At 38.5% G+C, this 16478-nt stretch overlaps 21 non-coding genes across 21 annotated transcripts; all 21 read right to left on the bottom strand.

The window, feature by feature from the left end:
* Positions 1-613: 613 nt before the first annotated feature.
* Positions 614-686, bottom strand: trnar-ucg (transfer RNA arginine (anticodon UCG)). The gene has a single exon. It is a non-coding gene; the product is annotated as a tRNA-Arg (tRNA).
* Positions 687-1330: 644 nt separating this feature from the next.
* trnar-ucg (transfer RNA arginine (anticodon UCG)) lies at positions 1331-1403 on the bottom strand. The gene has a single exon. It is a non-coding gene; the product is annotated as a tRNA-Arg (tRNA).
* Positions 1404-2047: 644 nt separating this feature from the next.
* On the bottom strand, positions 2048-2120 carry trnar-ucg (transfer RNA arginine (anticodon UCG)). The gene has a single exon. It is a non-coding gene; the product is annotated as a tRNA-Arg (tRNA).
* A 644-nt stretch (positions 2121-2764) lies between these two features.
* Positions 2765-2837, bottom strand: trnar-ucg (transfer RNA arginine (anticodon UCG)). The gene has a single exon. It is a non-coding gene; the product is annotated as a tRNA-Arg (tRNA).
* A 1361-nt stretch (positions 2838-4198) lies between these two features.
* On the bottom strand, positions 4199-4271 carry trnar-ucg (transfer RNA arginine (anticodon UCG)). The gene has a single exon. It is a non-coding gene; the product is annotated as a tRNA-Arg (tRNA).
* Positions 4272-4915: 644 nt separating this feature from the next.
* trnar-ucg (transfer RNA arginine (anticodon UCG)) lies at positions 4916-4988 on the bottom strand. Its single transcript has one exon. It is a non-coding gene; the product is annotated as a tRNA-Arg (tRNA).
* A 644-nt stretch (positions 4989-5632) lies between these two features.
* On the bottom strand, positions 5633-5705 carry trnar-ucg (transfer RNA arginine (anticodon UCG)). The gene has a single exon. It is a non-coding gene; the product is annotated as a tRNA-Arg (tRNA).
* A 644-nt stretch (positions 5706-6349) lies between these two features.
* trnar-ucg (transfer RNA arginine (anticodon UCG)) lies at positions 6350-6422 on the bottom strand. The gene has a single exon. It is a non-coding gene; the product is annotated as a tRNA-Arg (tRNA).
* A 644-nt stretch (positions 6423-7066) lies between these two features.
* Positions 7067-7139, bottom strand: trnar-ucg (transfer RNA arginine (anticodon UCG)). Its single transcript has one exon. It is a non-coding gene; the product is annotated as a tRNA-Arg (tRNA).
* Positions 7140-7783: 644 nt separating this feature from the next.
* Positions 7784-7856, bottom strand: trnar-ucg (transfer RNA arginine (anticodon UCG)). Its single transcript has one exon. It is a non-coding gene; the product is annotated as a tRNA-Arg (tRNA).
* Positions 7857-8500: 644 nt separating this feature from the next.
* trnar-ucg (transfer RNA arginine (anticodon UCG)) lies at positions 8501-8573 on the bottom strand. Its single transcript has one exon. It is a non-coding gene; the product is annotated as a tRNA-Arg (tRNA).
* A 644-nt stretch (positions 8574-9217) lies between these two features.
* trnar-ucg (transfer RNA arginine (anticodon UCG)) lies at positions 9218-9290 on the bottom strand. Its single transcript has one exon. It is a non-coding gene; the product is annotated as a tRNA-Arg (tRNA).
* Positions 9291-10651: 1361 nt separating this feature from the next.
* On the bottom strand, positions 10652-10724 carry trnar-ucg (transfer RNA arginine (anticodon UCG)). Its single transcript has one exon. It is a non-coding gene; the product is annotated as a tRNA-Arg (tRNA).
* Positions 10725-11368: 644 nt separating this feature from the next.
* On the bottom strand, positions 11369-11441 carry trnar-ucg (transfer RNA arginine (anticodon UCG)). The gene has a single exon. It is a non-coding gene; the product is annotated as a tRNA-Arg (tRNA).
* Positions 11442-12085: 644 nt separating this feature from the next.
* Positions 12086-12158, bottom strand: trnar-ucg (transfer RNA arginine (anticodon UCG)). The gene has a single exon. It is a non-coding gene; the product is annotated as a tRNA-Arg (tRNA).
* A 644-nt stretch (positions 12159-12802) lies between these two features.
* trnar-ucg (transfer RNA arginine (anticodon UCG)) lies at positions 12803-12875 on the bottom strand. The gene has a single exon. It is a non-coding gene; the product is annotated as a tRNA-Arg (tRNA).
* A 644-nt stretch (positions 12876-13519) lies between these two features.
* trnar-ucg (transfer RNA arginine (anticodon UCG)) lies at positions 13520-13592 on the bottom strand. The gene has a single exon. It is a non-coding gene; the product is annotated as a tRNA-Arg (tRNA).
* Positions 13593-14236: 644 nt separating this feature from the next.
* Positions 14237-14309, bottom strand: trnar-ucg (transfer RNA arginine (anticodon UCG)). The gene has a single exon. It is a non-coding gene; the product is annotated as a tRNA-Arg (tRNA).
* A 644-nt stretch (positions 14310-14953) lies between these two features.
* Positions 14954-15026, bottom strand: trnar-ucg (transfer RNA arginine (anticodon UCG)). The gene has a single exon. It is a non-coding gene; the product is annotated as a tRNA-Arg (tRNA).
* Positions 15027-15670: 644 nt separating this feature from the next.
* On the bottom strand, positions 15671-15743 carry trnar-ucg (transfer RNA arginine (anticodon UCG)). Its single transcript has one exon. It is a non-coding gene; the product is annotated as a tRNA-Arg (tRNA).
* Positions 15744-16387: 644 nt separating this feature from the next.
* Positions 16388-16460, bottom strand: trnar-ucg (transfer RNA arginine (anticodon UCG)). The gene has a single exon. It is a non-coding gene; the product is annotated as a tRNA-Arg (tRNA).
* Between the last annotated feature and the right edge of the window lie 18 nt (positions 16461-16478).

Below are 16478 nucleotides of genomic sequence, written 5' to 3'. Positions count from 1 at the left end.
GACGTTGTTTTGCCACAATAGACATGAAAATTGCGAACCTGTCCGAATGAGGAAAGCTAGTGATATTGAACAAGTACGAAGAGACGCTATCCCTCAATCTTGTGATGCATAATCAGACACAATATTACTCAGGCCTCGCACTCTTAGATTATTAAATTGTATAACAATGTCCTAGCTTTTCAAAGCAAGAAGAACAAAGCCTTATCTCGGGAAATTGCGAACATGTCCAAAATTGCTGAGCTAATGAAATTAAACCACAACGAGTTTAGTAAAACCCTCAATCTTCTGATTTGAAGTCAAACACCTTATCCATTATGCGACACACTCTACTCCACATAATCCTATATGACATCATTCAGACGTTGTTTTGCAACAATAGACATCAAATTTGTGAACCGGTCCGAATGAGGAAAGCTATTGATATTGAACAAGTACGAAGAGACGCTATCCCTCAATCTTGTGATGCAGAATCAGACATAATATTTCACGGGTCTCGCATTCTTAGATCATTGAAGTTGCATAACAATATCCTAGCATTTCAAAGCAACAAGAACAAAGACTTATTTCAGGAAATTGCAAACAAGTCTAAATTAACTGCGTTTATGAAATTAAACGACCACGAAGGGACTCGAACCCTCAATCTTCTGATTCGAAGTCAGACGCCTTATCCATTAGGCCACGCAGCCTGTCACTTATAGACCTATATGACATCATGCAGACGTTGTTTTGCCACAATAGACATGAAAATTGCGAACCTGTCCGAATGAGGAAAGCTAGTGATATTGAACAAGTACGAAGAGACGCTATCCCTCAATCTTGTGATGCATAATCAGACACAATATTACTCAGGCCTCGCACTCTTAGATTATTAAATTGTATAACAATGTCCTAGCTTTTCAAAGCAAGAAGAACAAAGCCTTATCTCGGGAAATTGCGAACATGTCCAAAATTGCTGAGCTAATGAAATTAAACAACAATGAGGAGAGTCAAACCCTCAATCTTCTGATTTGAAGTCAAACACCTTATCCATTATGCGACACACTCTACTCCACATAATCCTATATGACATCATTCAGACGTTGTTTTGCAACAATAGACATCAAATTTGTGAACCGGTCCGAATGAGGAAAGCTAGTGATATTGAACAAGTATGAAGAGACGCTATCTCTCAATCTTGTGATGCAGAATCAGACACAATATTTCACGGGTCTCGCACTCTTAGATCATTGAAGTTGCATAACAATATCCTAGCATTTCAAAGCAACAAGAACAAAGAGTTATTTCAGGAAATTGCAAACAAGTCTAAATGAACTGCGTTTATGAAATTAAACGACCACGAAGGGACTCGAACCCTCAATCTTCTGATTCGAAGTCAGACGCCTTATCCATTACGCCACGCAGCCTGTTACTTATACTCCTATATGACATCATGCAGACGTTGTTTTGCCACAATAGACATGAAAATTGCGAACCTGTCCGAATGAGGAAAGCTAGTGATATTGAACAAGTACGAAGAGACTCTATCCCTCAATCTTGTGATGCATTATCAGACACAATATTACTCAGGCCTCGCACTCTTAGATTATTAAATTGTATAACAATGTCCTAGCTTTTCAAAGCAAGAAGAACAAAGCCTTATCTCGGGAAATTGCGAACATGTCCAAAATAGCTGAGCTAATGAAATTAAACCACAACGAGGAGAGTAAAACCCTCAATCTTCTGATTTGAAGTCAAACACCTTATCCATTATGCTACACACTCTACTCCACATAATCCTATATGACATCATTCAGACGTTGTTTTGCAACAATAGACATCAAATTTGTGAACCGGTCCGAAAGAGGAAAGCTAGTGATATTGAACAAGTACGAAGAGAAGCTATGCCTCAATCTTGTGATGCAGAATCAGACATAATATTTCACAGGTCTCGCATTCTTAGATCATTGAAGTTGCATAACAATATCCTAGCATTTCAAAGCAACAAGAACAAAGACTTATTTCAGGAAATTGCAAACAAGTCTAAATTAACTGCGTTTATGAAATTAAACGACCACGAAGGGACTCGAACCCTCAATCTTCTGATTCGAATTCAGACGCCTTATCCATTAGGCCACGCAGCCTGTCACATATAGACCTATATGACATCATGCAGACGTTGTTTTGCCACAATAGACATGAAAATTGCGATCCTGTCCGAATGAGGAAAGCTAGTGATATTGAACAAGTACGAAGAGACGCTATCCCTCAATCTTGTGATGCATAATCAGACACAATATTACTCAGGCCTCGCACTCTTAGATTATTAAATTGTATAACAATGTCCTAGCTTTTCAAAGCAAGAAGAACAAAGCCTTATCTCGGGAAATTGCGAACATGTCCAAAATTGCTGAGCTAATGAAATTAAACCACAACGAGTTTAGTAAAACCCTCAATCTTCTGATTTGAAGTCAAACACCTTATCCATTATGCGACACACTCTACTCCACATAATCCTATATGACATCATTCAGACGTTGTTTTGCAACAATAGACATCAAATTTGTGAACCGGTCCGAATGAGGAAAGCTATTGATATTGAACAAGTACGAAGAGACGCTATCCCTCAATCTTGTGATGCAGAATCAGACATAATATTTCACGGGTCTCGCATTCTTAGATCATTGAAGTTGCATAACAATATCCTAGCATTTCAAAGCAACAAGAACAAAGACTTATTTCAGGAAATTGCAAACAAGTCTAAATTAACTGCGTTTATGAAATTAAACGACCACGAAGGGACTCGAACCCTCAATCTTCTGATTCGAAGTCAGACGCCTTATCCATTAGGCCACGCAGCCTGTCACTTATAGACCTATATGACATCATGCAGACGTTGTTTTGCCACAATAGACATGAAAATTGCGAACCTGTCCGAATGAGGAAAGCTAGTGATATTGAACAAGTACGAAGAGACGCTATCCCTCAATCTTGTGATGCATAATCAGACACAATATTACTCAGGCCTCGCACTCTTAGATTATTAAATTGTATAACAATGTCCTAGCTTTTCAAAGCAAGAAGAACAAAGCCTTATCTCGGGAAATTGCGAACATGTCCAAAATTGCTGAGCTAATGAAATTAAACAACAATGAGGAGAGTCAAACCCTCAATCTTCTGATTTGAAGTCAAACACCTTATCCATTATGCGACACACTCTACTCCACATAATCCTATATGACATCATTCAGACGTTGTTTTGCAACAATAGACATCAAATTTGTGAACCGGTCCGAATGAGGAAAGCTAGTGATATTGAACAAGTATGAAGAGACGCTATCTCTCAATCTTGTGATGCAGAATCAGACACAATATTTCACGGGTCTCGCACTCTTAGATCATTGAAGTTGCATAACAATATCCTAGCATTTCAAAGCAACAAGAACAAAGAGTTATTTCAGGAAATTGCAAACAAGTCTAAATGAACTGCGTTTATGAAATTAAACGACCACGAAAGGACTCGAACCCTCAATCTTCTGATTCGAAGTCAGACGCCTTATCCATTACGCCACGCAGCCTGTTACTTATACTCCTATATGACATCATGCAGACATTGTTTTGCCACAATAGACATGAGAATTGCGAACCTGTCCGAATGAGGAAAGCTAGTGATATTGAACAAGTACGAAGAGACTCTATCCCTCAATCTTGTGATGCATTATCAGACACAATATTACTCAGGCCTCGCACTCTTAGATTATTAAATTGTATAACAATGTCCTAGCTTTTCAAAGCAAGAAGAACAAAGCCTTATCTCGGGAAATTGCGAACATGTCCAAAATAGCTGAGCTAATGAAATTAAACCACAACGAGGAGAGTAAAACCCTCAATCTTCTGATTTGAAGTCAAACACCTTATCCATTATGCTACACACTCTACTCCACATAATCCTATATGACATCATTCAGACGTTGTTTTGCAACAATAGACATCAAATTTGTGAACCGGTCCGAAAGAGGAAAGCTAGTGATATTGAACAAGTACGAAGAGAAGCTATGCCTCAATCTTGTGATGCAGAATCAGACATAATATTTCACAGGTCTCGCATTCTTAGATCATTGAAGTTGCATAACAATATCCTAGCATTTCAAAGCAACAAGAACAAAGACTTATTTCAGGAAATTGCAAACAAGTCTAAATTAACTGCGTTTATGAAATTAAACGACCACGAAGGGACTCGAACCCTCAATCTTCTGATTCGAATTCAGACGCCTTATCCATTAGGCCACGCAGCCTGTCACATATAGACCTATATGACATCATGCAGACGTTGTTTTGCCACAATAGACATGAAAATTGCGATCCTGTCCGAATGAGGAAAGCTAGTGATATTGAACAAGTACGAAGAGACGCTATCCCTCAATCTTGTGATGCATAATCAGACACAATATTACTCAGGCCTCGCACTCTTAGATTATTAAATTGTATAACAATGTCCTAGCTTTTCAAAGCAAGAAGAACAAAGCCTTTTCTCGGGAAATTGCGAACATGTCCAAAATTGCTGAGCTAATGAAATTAAACAACAATGAGGAGAGTCAAACCCTCAATCTTCTGATTTGAAGTCAAACACCTTATCCATTATGCGACACACTCTACTCCACATAATCCTATATGACATCATTCAGACGTTGTTTTGCAACAATAGACATCAAATTTGTGAACCGGTCCGAATGAGGAAAGCTAGTGATATTGAACAAGTATGAAGAGACGCTATCCCTCAATCTTGTGATGCAGAATCAGACACAATATTTCACGGGTCTCGCATTCTTAGATCATTGAAGTTGCATAACAATATCCTAGCATTTCAAAGCAACAAGAACAAAGACTTTTTTCAGGACATTGCAAACAAGTCTAAATTAACTGCGTTTATGAAATTAAAAGACCACGAAGGGACTCGAACCCTCAATCTTCTGATTCGAAGTCAGACGCCTTATCCATTAGGCCACGCAGCCTGTTACATATACACCTATATGACATCATGCAGACGTTGTTTTGCCACAATAGACATGAAAATTGCGAACCTGTCCGAATGAGGAAAGCTAGTGATATTGAACAAGTACGAAGAGACGCTATCCCTCAATCTTGTGATGCATAATCAGACACAATATTACTCAGGCCTCGCACTCTTAGATTATTAAATTGTATAACAATGTCCTAGCTTTTCAAAGCAAGAAGAACAAAGCCTTATCTCGGGAAATTGCGAACATGTCCAAAATTGCTGAGCTAATGAAATTAAACCACAACGAGGTTAGTAAAACCCTCAATCTTCTGATTTGAAGTCAAACACCTTATCCATTATGCGGCACACTCTACTCCACATAATCCTATATGACATCATTCAGACGTTGTTTTGCAACAATAGACATCAAATTTGTGAACCGGTCCGAATGAGGAAAGCTATTGATATTGAACAAGTACGAAGAGACGCTATCCCTCAATCTTGTGATGCAGAATCAGACATAATATTTCACGGGTCTCGCATTCTTAGATCATTGAAGTTGCATAACAATATCCTAGCATTTCAAAGCAACAAGAACAAAGACTTATTTCAGGAAATTGCAAACAAGTCTAAATGAACTGCGTTTATGAAATTAAACGACCACGAAGGGACTCGAACCCTCAATCTTCTGATTCGAAGTCAGACGCCTTATCCATTAGGCCACGCAGCCTGTTACATATTCTCCTATATGACATCATGCAGACGTTGTTTTGCCACAATAGACATGAAAATTGCGAACCTGTCCGAATGAGGAAAGCTAGTGATATTGAACAAGTACGAAGAGACTCTATCCCTCAATCTTGTGATGCATTATCAGACACAATATTACTCAGGCCTCGCACTCTTAGATTATTAAATTGTATAACAATGTCCTAGCTTTTCAAAGCAAGAAGAACAAAGCCTTATCTTGGGAAATTGCGAACATGTCCAAAATTGCTGAGCTAATGAAATTAAACAACAATGAGGAGAGTCAAACCCTCAATCTTCTGATTTGAAGTCAAACACCTTATCCATTATGCGACACACTCTACTCCACATAATCCTATATGACATCATTCAGACGTTGTTTTGCAACAATAGACATCAAATTTGTGAACCGGTCCGAATGAGGAAAGCTAGTGATATTGAACAAGTATGAAGAGACGCTATCCCTCAATCTTGTGATGCAGAATCAGACACAATATTTCACGGGTCTCGCATTCTTAGATCATTGAAGTTGCATAACAATATCCTAGCATTTCAAAGCAACAAGAACAAAGACTTTTTTCAGGAAATTGCAAACAAGTCTAAATGAACTGCGTTTATGAAATTAAACGACCACGAAGGGACTCGAACCCTCAATCTTCTGATTCGAAGTCAGACGGCTTATCCATTAGGCCACGCAGCCTATTACATATATTCCTATATGACATCATGCAGACGTTGTTTTGCCACAATAGACATGAAAATTGCGAACCTGTCCGAATGAGGAAAGCTAGTGATATTGAACAAGTACGAAGAGACTCTATCCCTCAATCTTGTGATGGATTATCAGACACAATATTACTCAGGCCTCGCACTCTTAGATTATTAAATTGTATAAAAATGTCCTAGCTTTTCAAAGCAAGAAGAACAAAGCCTTATCTCGGGAAATTGCGAACATGTCCAAAATTGCTGAGCTAATGAAATTAAACAACAACGAGGAGAGTAAAACCCTCAATCTTCTGATTTGAAGTCAAACACCTTATCCATTATGCGACACACTCTACTCCACATAATCCTATATGACATCATTCAGACGTTGTTTTGCAACAATAGACATCAAATTTGTGAACCGGTCCGAATGAGGAAAGCTAGTGATATTGAACAAGTACGAAGAGACGCTATCCCTCAATCTTGTGATGCAAAATCAGACATAATATTTCACGGGTCTCGCATTCTTAGATCATTGAAGTTGCATAACAATATCCTAGCATTTCAAAGCAACAAGAACAAAGACTTATTTCAGGAAATTGCAAACAAGTCTAAATGAACTGCGTTTATGAAATTAAACGACCACGAAGGGACTCGAACCCTCAATCTTCTGATTCGAAGTCAGACGCCTTATCCATTAGGCCACGCAGCCTGTTACATATACTCCTATATGACATCATGCAGACGTTGTTTTGCCACAATAGACATGAAAATTGCGAACCTGTCCAAATGAGGAAGGCTAGTGATATTGAACAAGTACGAAGAGACGCTATCCCTCAATCTTGTGATGCATAATCAGACACAATATTACTCAGGCCTCGCACTCTTATATTATTAAATTGTATAACAATGTCCTAGCTTTTCAAAGCAAGAAGAACAAAGCCTTATCTTGGGAAATTGCGAACATGTCCAAAATTGCTGAGCTAATGAAATTAAACAACAATGAGGAGAGTCAAACCCTCAATCTTCTGATTTGAAGTCAAACACCTTATCCATTATGCGACACACTCTACTCCACATAATCCTATATGACATCATTCAGACGTTGTTTTGCAACAATAGACATCAAATTTGTGAACCGGTCCGAATGAGGAAAGCTAGTGATATTGAACAAGTATGAAGAGACGCTATCTCTCAATCTTGTGATGCAGAATCAGACACAATATTTCACGGGTCTCGCACTCTTAGATCATTGAAGTTGCATAACAATATCCTAGCATTTCAAAGCAACAAGAACAAAGAGTTATTTCAGGAAATTGCAAACAAGTCTAAATGAACTGCGTTTATGAAATTAAACGACCACGAAGGGACTCGAACCCTCAATCTTCTGATTCGAAGTCAGACGCCTTATCCATTAGGCCACGCAGCCTGTTATATATACTCCTATATGACATCATGCAGACGTTGTTTTGCCACAATAGACATGAAAATTGCGAACCTGTCCGAATGAGGAAAGCTAGTGATATTGAACAAGTACGAAGAGACTCTATCCCTCAATCTTGTGATGCATTATCAGACACAATATTACTCAGGCCTCGCACTCTTAGATTATTAAATTGTATAACAATGTCCTAGCTTTTCAAAGCAAGAAAAACAAAGCCTTATCTCGGGAAATTGCGAACATGTCCAAAATAGCTGAGCTAATGAAATTAAACCACAACGAGGAGAGTAAAACCCTCAATCTTCTGATTTGAAGTCAAACACCTTATCCATTATGCGACACATTCTACTCCACATAATCCTATATGACATCATTCAGACGTTGTTTTGCAACAATAGACATCAAATTTGTGAACCGGTCCGAATGAGGAAAGCTAGTGATATTGAACAAGTACGAAGAGACGCTATCCCTCAATCTTGTGATGCAAAATCAGACATAATATTTCACGGGTCTCGCATTCTTAGATCATTGAAGTTGCATAACAATATCCTAGCATTTCAAAGCAACAAGAACAAAGACTTATTTCAGGAAATTGCAAACAAGTCTAAATTAACTGCGTTTATGAAATTAAACGACCACGAAGGGACTCGAACCCTCAATCTTCTGATTCGAATTCAGACGCCTTATCCATTAGGCCACGCAGCCTGTCACATATAGACCTATATGACATCATGCAGACGTTGTTTTGCCACAATAGACATGAAAATTGCGAACCTGTCCGAATGAGGAAAGCTAGTGATATTGAACAAGTACGAAGAGACGCTATCCCTCAATCTTGTGATGCATAATCAGACACAATATTACTCAGGCCTCGCACTCTTAGATTATTAAATTGTATAACAATGTCCTAGCTTTTCAAAGCAAGAAGAACAAAGCCTTATCTCGGGAAATTGCGAACATGTCCAAAATTGCTGAGCTAATGAAATTAAACAACAATGAGGAGAGTCAAACCCTCAATCTTCTGATTTGAAGTCAAACACCTTATCCATTATGCGACACACTCTACTCCACATAATCCTATATGACATCATTCAGACGTTGTTTTGCAACAATAGACATCAAATTTGTGAACCGGTCCGAATGAGGAAAGCTAGTGATATTGAACAAGTATGAAGAGACGCTATCTCTCAATCTTGTGATGCAGAATCAGACACAATATTTCACGGGTCTCGCACTCTTAGATCATTGAAGTTGCATAACAATATCCTAGCATTTCAAAGCAACAAGAACAAAGAGTTATTTCAGGAAATTGCAAACAAGTCTAAATGAACTGCGTTTATGAAATTAAACGACCACGAAGGGACTCGAACCCTCAATCTTCTGATTCGAAGTCAGACGCCTTATCCATTAGGCCACGCAGCCTGTTACATATACTCCTATATGACATCATGCAGACGTTGTTTTGCCACAATAGACATGAAAATTGCGAACCTGTCCGAATGAGGAAAGCTAGTGATATTGAACAAGTACGAAGAGACGCTATCCCTCAATCTTGTGATGCATTATCAGACACAATATTACTCAGGCCTCGCACTCTTAGATTATTAAATTGTATAACAATGTCCTAGCTTTTCAAAGCAAGAAAAACAAAGCCTTATCTCGGGAAATTGCGAACATGTCCAAAATAGCTGAGCTAATGAAATTAAACCACAACGAGGAGAGTAAAACCCTCAATCTTCTGATTTGAAGTCAAACACCTTATCCATTATGCGACACACTCTACTCCACATAATCCTATATGACATCATTCAGACGTTGTTTTGCAACAATAGACATCAAATTTGTGAACCGGTCCGAAAGAGGAAAGCTAGTGATATTGAACAAGTACGAAGAGACGCTATCCCTCAATCTTGTGATGCAGAATCAGACATAATATTTCACGGGTCTCGCATTCTTAGATCATTGAAGTTGCATAACAATATCCTAGCATTTCAAAGCAACAAGAACAAAGACTTATTTCAGGAAATTGCAAACAAGTCTAAATTAACTGCGTTTATGAAATTAAACGAGCACGAAGGGACTCGAACCCTCAATCTTCTGATTCGAATTCAGACGCCTTATCCATTAGGCCACGCAGCCTGTCACATATAGACCTATATGACATCATGCAGACGTTGTTTTGCCACAATAGACATGAAAATTGCGAACCTGTCCGAATGAGGAAAGCTAGTGATATTGAACAAGTACGAAGAGACGCTATCCCTCAATCTTGTGATGCATAATCAGACACAATATTACTCAGGCCTCGCACTCTTAGATTATTAAATTGTATAACAATGTCCTAGCTTTTCAAAGCAAGAAGAACAAAGCCTTATCTCGGGAAATTGCGAACATGTCCAAAATTGCTGAGCTAATGAAATTAAACAACAATGAGGAGAGTCAAACCCTCAATCTTCTGATTTGAAGTCAAACACCTTATCCATTATGCGACACACTCTACTCCACATAATCCTATATGACATCATTCAGACGTTGTTTTGCAACAATAGACATCAAATTTGTGAACCGGTCCGAATGAGGAAAGCTAGTGATATTGAACAAGTATGAAGAGACGCTATCTCTCAATCTTGTGATGCAGAATCAGACACAATATTTCACGGGTCTCGCACTCTTAGATCATTGAAGTTGCATAACAATATCCTAGCATTTCAAAGCAACAAGAACAAAGAGTTATTTCAGGAAATTGCAAACAAGTCTAAATGAACTGCGTTTATGAAATTAAACGACCACGAAGGGACTCGAACCCTCAATCTTCTGATTCGAATTCAGACGCCTTATCCATTAGGCCACGCAGCCTGTTACATATACTCCTATATGACATCATGCAGACGTTGTTTTGCCACAATAGACATGAAAATTGCGAACCTGTCCAAATGAGGAAGGCTAGTGATATTGAACAAGTACGAAGAGACGCTATCCCTCAATCTTGTGATGCATAATCAGACACAATATTACTCAGGCCTCGCACTCTTATATTATTAAATTGTATAACAATGTCCTAGCTTTTCAAAGCAAGAAGAACAAAGCCTTATCTTGGGAAATTGCGAACATGTCCAAAATTGCTGAGCTAATGAAATTAAACAACAATGAGGAGAGTCAAACCCTCAATCTTCTGATTTGAAGTCAAACACCTTATCCATTATGCGACACACTCTACTCCACATAATCCTATATGACATCATTCAGACGTTGTTTTGCAACAATAGACATCAAATTTGTGAACCGGTCCGAATGAGGAAAGCTAGTGATATTGAACAAGTATGAAGAGACGCTATCCCTCAATCTTGTGATGCAGAATCAGACACAATATTTCACGGGTCTCGCATTCTTAGATCATTGAAGTTGCATAACAATATCCTAGCATTTCAAAGCAACAAGAACAAAGACTTTTTTCAGGAAATTGCAAACAAGTCTAAATGAACTGCGTTTATGAAATTAAACGACCACGAAGGGACTCGAACCCTCAATCTTCTGCTTCGAAGTCAGACGCCTTATCCATTAGGCCACGCAGCCTGTTACATATACTCCTATATGACATCATGCAGACGTTGTTTTGCCACAATAGACATGAAAATTGCGAACCTGTCCAAATGAGGAAGGCTAGTGATATTGAACAAGTACGAAGAGACGCTATCCCTCAATCTTGTGATGCATAATCAGACACAATATTACTCAGGCCTCGCACTCTTATATTATTAAATTGTATAACAATGTCCTAGCTTTTCAAAGCAAGAAGAACAAAGCCTTATCTTGGGAAATTGCGAACATGTCCAAAATTGCTGAGCTAATGAAATTAAACAACAATGAGGAGAGTCAAACCCTCAATCTTCTGATTTGAAGTCAAACACCTTATCCATTATGCGACACACTCTACTCCACATAATCCTATATGACATCATTCAGACGTTGTTTTGCAACAATAGACATCAAATTTGTGAACCGGTCCGAATGAGGAAAGCTAGTGATATTGAACAAGTATGAAGAGACGCTATCCCTCAATCTTGTGATGCAGAATCAGACACAATATTTCACGGGTCTCGCATTCTTAGATCATTGAAGTTGCATAACAATATCCTAGCATTTCAAAGCAACAAGAACAAAGACTTTTTTCAGGACATTGCAAACAAGTCTAAATTAACTGCGTTTATGAAATTAAAAGACCACGAAGGGACTCGAACCTTCAATCTTCTGATTCGAAGTCAGACGCCTTATCCATTAGGCCACGCAGCCTGTTACATATACACCTATATGACATCATGCAGACGTTGTTTTGCCACAATAGACATGAAAATTGCGAACCTGTCCGAATGAGGAAAGCTAGTGATATTGAACAAGTACGAAGAGACGCTATCCCTCAATCTTGTGATGCATAATCAGACACAATATTACTCAGGCCTCGCACTCTTAGATTATTAAATTGTATAACAATGTCCTAGCTTTTCAAAGCAAGAAGAACAAAGCCTTATCTCGGGAAATTGCGAACATGTCCAAAATTGCTGAGCTAATGAAATTAAACCACAACGAGGTTAGTAAAACCCTCAATCTTCTGATTTGAAGTCAAACACCTTATCCATTATGCGACACACTCTACTCCACATAATCCTATATGACATCATTCAGACGTTGTTTTGCAACAATAGACATCAAATTTGTGAACCGGTCCGAATGAGGAAAGCTAGTGATATTGAACAAGTACGAAGAGAAGCTATCCCTCAATCTTGTGATGCAGAATCAGACATAATATTTCACGGGTCTCGCATTCTTAGATAATTGAAGTTGCATAACAATATCCTAGCATTTCAAAGCAAAAAGAACAAAGACTTATTTCAGGAAATTGCAAACAAGTCTAAATGAACTGCGTTTATGAAATTAAACGACCTCGAAGGGACTCGAACCCTGAATCTTCTGATTCGAAGTCAGACGCCTTATCCATTAGGCCACGCAGCCTGTTACATATTCTCCTATATTACATCATGCAGACGTTGTTTTGCCACAATAGACATGAAAATTGCGAACCTGTCCGAATGAGGAAAGCTAGTGATATTGAACAAGTACGAAGAGACTCTATCCCTCAATCTTGTGATGCATTATCAGACACAATATTACTCAGGCCTCGCACTCTTAGATTATTAAATTGTATAACAATGTCCTAGCTTTTCAAAGCAAGAAGAACAAAGCCTTATCTTGGGAAATTGCGAACATGTCCAAAATTGCTGAGCTAATGAAATTAAACAACAATGAGGAGAGTCAAACCCTCAATCTTCTGATTTGAAGTCAAACACCTTATCCATTATGCGACACACTCTACTCCACATAATCCTATATGACATCATTCAGACGTTGTTTTGCAACAATAGACATCAAATTTGTGAACCGGTCCGAATGAGGAAAGCTAGTGATATTGAACAAGTATGAAGAGACGCTATCCCTCAATCTTGTGATGCAGAATCAGACACAATATTTCACGGGTCTCGCATTCTTAGATCATTGAAGTTGAATAACAATATCCTAGCATTTCAAAGCAACAAGAACAAAGACTTTTTTCAGGAAATTGCAAACAAGTCTAAATGAACTGCGTTTATGAAATTAAACGACCACGAAGGGACTCGAACCCTCAATCTTCTGATTCGAAGTCAGAAGCCTTATCCATTAGGCCACGCAGCCTATTACATATATTCCTATATGACATCATGCAGACGTTGTTTTGCCACAATAGACATGAAAATTGCGAACCTGTCCGAATGAGGAAAGCTAGTGATATTGAACAAGTACGAAGAGACTCTATCCCTCAATCTTGTGATGGATTATCAGACACAATATTACTCAGGCCTCGCACTCTTAGATTATTAAATTGTATAAAAATGTCCTAGCTTTTCAAAGCAAGAAGAACAAAGCCTTATCTCGGGAAATTGCGAACATGTCCAAAATTGCTGAGCTAATGAAATTAAACAACAACGAGGAGAGTAAAACCCTCAATCTTCTGATTTGAAGTCAAACACCTTATCCATTATGCGACACACTCTACTCCACATAATCCTATATGACATCATTCAGACGTTGTTTTGCAACAATAGACATCAAATTTGTGAACCGGTCCGAATGAGGAAAGCTAGTGATATTGAACAAGTATGAAGAGACGCTATCCCTCAATCTTGTGATGCAGAATCAGACACAATATTTCACGGGTCTCGCATTCTTAGATCATTGAAGTTGCATAACAATATCCTAGCATTTCAAAGCAACAAGAACAAAGACTTTTTTCAGGAAATTGCAAACAAGTCTAAATGAACTGCGTTTATGAAATTAAACGACCACGAAGGGACTCGAACCCTCAATCTTCTGATTCGAAGTCAGACGCCTTATCCATTAGGCCACGCAGCCTATTACATATATTCCTATATGACATCATGCAGACGTTGTTTTGCCACAATAGACATGAAAATTGCGAACCTGTCCGAATGAGGAAAGCTAGTGATATTGAACAAGTACGAAGAGACTCTATCCCTCAATCTTGTGATGGATTATCAGACACAATATTACTCAGGCCTCGCACTCTTAGATTATTAAATTGTATAAAAATGTCCTAGCTTTTCAAAGCAAGAAGAACAAAGCCTTATCTCGGGAAATTGCGAACATGTCCAAAATTGCTGAGCTAATGAAATTAAACAACAACGAGGAGAGTAAAACCCTCAATCTTCTGATTTGAAGTCAAACACCTTATCCATTATGCGACACACTCTACTCCACATAATCCTATATGACATCATTCAGACGTTGTTTTGCAACAATAGACATCAAATTTGTGAACCGGTCCGAATGAGGAAAGCTAGTGATATTGAACAAGTACGAAGAGACGCTATCCCTCAATCTTGTGATGCAAAATCAGACATAATATTTCACGGGTCTCGCATTCTTAGATCATTGAAGTTGCATAACAATATCCTAGCATTTCAAAGCAACAAGAACAAAGACTTATTTCAGGAAATTGCAAACAAGTCTAAATTAACTGCGTTTATGAAATTAAACGACCACGAAGGGACTCGAACCCTCAATCTTCTGATTCGAAGGCAGACGCCTTATCCATTAGGCCACGCAGCCTGTCACATATAGACCTATATGACATCATGCAGACGTTGTTTTGCCACAATAGACATGAAAATTGCGAACCTGTCCGAATGAGGAAAGCTAGTGATATTGAACAAGTACGAAGAGACGCTATCCCTCAATCTTGTGATGCATAATCAGACACAATATTACTCAGGCCTCGCACTCTTAGATTATTAAATTGTATAACAATGTCCTAGCTTTTCAAAGCAAGAAGAACAAAGCCTTATCTCGGGAAATTGCGAACATGTCCAAAATTGCTGAGCTAATGAAATTAAACAACAATGAGGAGAGTCAAACCCTCAATCTTCTGATTTGAAGTCAAACACCTTATCCATTATGCGACACACTCTACTCCACATAATCCTATATGACATCATTCAGACGTTGTTTTGCAACAATAGACATCAAATTTGTGAACCGGTCCGAAAGAGGAAAGCTAGTGATATTGAACAAGTACGAAGAGACGCTATCCCTCAATCTTGTGATGCAGAATCAGACATAATATTTCACGGGTCTCGCATTCTTAGATCATTGAAGTTGCATAACAATATCCTAGCATTTCAAAGCAACAAGAACAAAGACTTATTTCAGGAAATTGCAAACAAGTCTAAATTAACTGCGTTTATGAAATTAAACGACCACGAAGGGACTCGAACCCTCAATCTTCTGATTCGAAGTCAGACGCCTTATCCATTAGGCCACGCAGCCTGTCACGTATAGACCTATATGACATCATGCAGACGTTGTTTTGCCACAATAGACATGAAAATTGCGAACCTGTCCGAATGAGGAAAGCTAGTGATATTGAACAAGTACGAAGAGACGCTATCCCTCAATCTTATGATGCATAATCAGACACAATATTACTCAGGCCTCGCACTCTTAGATTATTAAATTGTATAACAATGTCCTAGCTTTTCAAAGCAAGAAGAACAAAGCCTTATCTCGGGAAATTGCGAACATGTCCAAAATTGCTGAGCTAATGAAATTAAACAACAATGAGGAGAGTCAAACCCTCAATCTTCTGATTTGAAGTCAAACACCTTATCCTTTATGCGACACACTCTACTCCACATAATCCTATATGACATCATTCAGACGTTGTTTTGCAACAATAGACATCAAATTTGTGAACCGGTCCGAATGAGGAAAGCTAGTGATATTGAACAAGTATGAAGAGACGCTATCTCTCAATCTTGTGATGCAGAATCAGACACAATATTTCACGGGTCTCGCACTCTTAGATCATTGAAGTTGCATAACAATATCCTAGCATTTCAAAGCAACAAGAACAAAGAGTTATTTCAGGAAATTGCAAACAAGTCTAAATGAACTGCGTTTATGAAATTAAACGACCACGAAGGGACTCGAACCCTCAATCTTCTGATTCGAAGTCAGACGCCTTATCCATTAGGCCACGCAGCCTGTTACATATACTCCTAT

Source organism: Salvelinus fontinalis, chromosome 15, assembly GCF_029448725.1.
Source record: "Salvelinus fontinalis isolate EN_2023a chromosome 15, ASM2944872v1, whole genome shotgun sequence".
NCBI lineage: Eukaryota > Metazoa > Chordata > Actinopteri > Salmoniformes > Salmonidae > Salvelinus > Salvelinus fontinalis.
The sequence above is the reverse complement of the archived record's forward strand: the minus strand, read 5'-3'. Positions and strand labels throughout refer to the sequence as shown.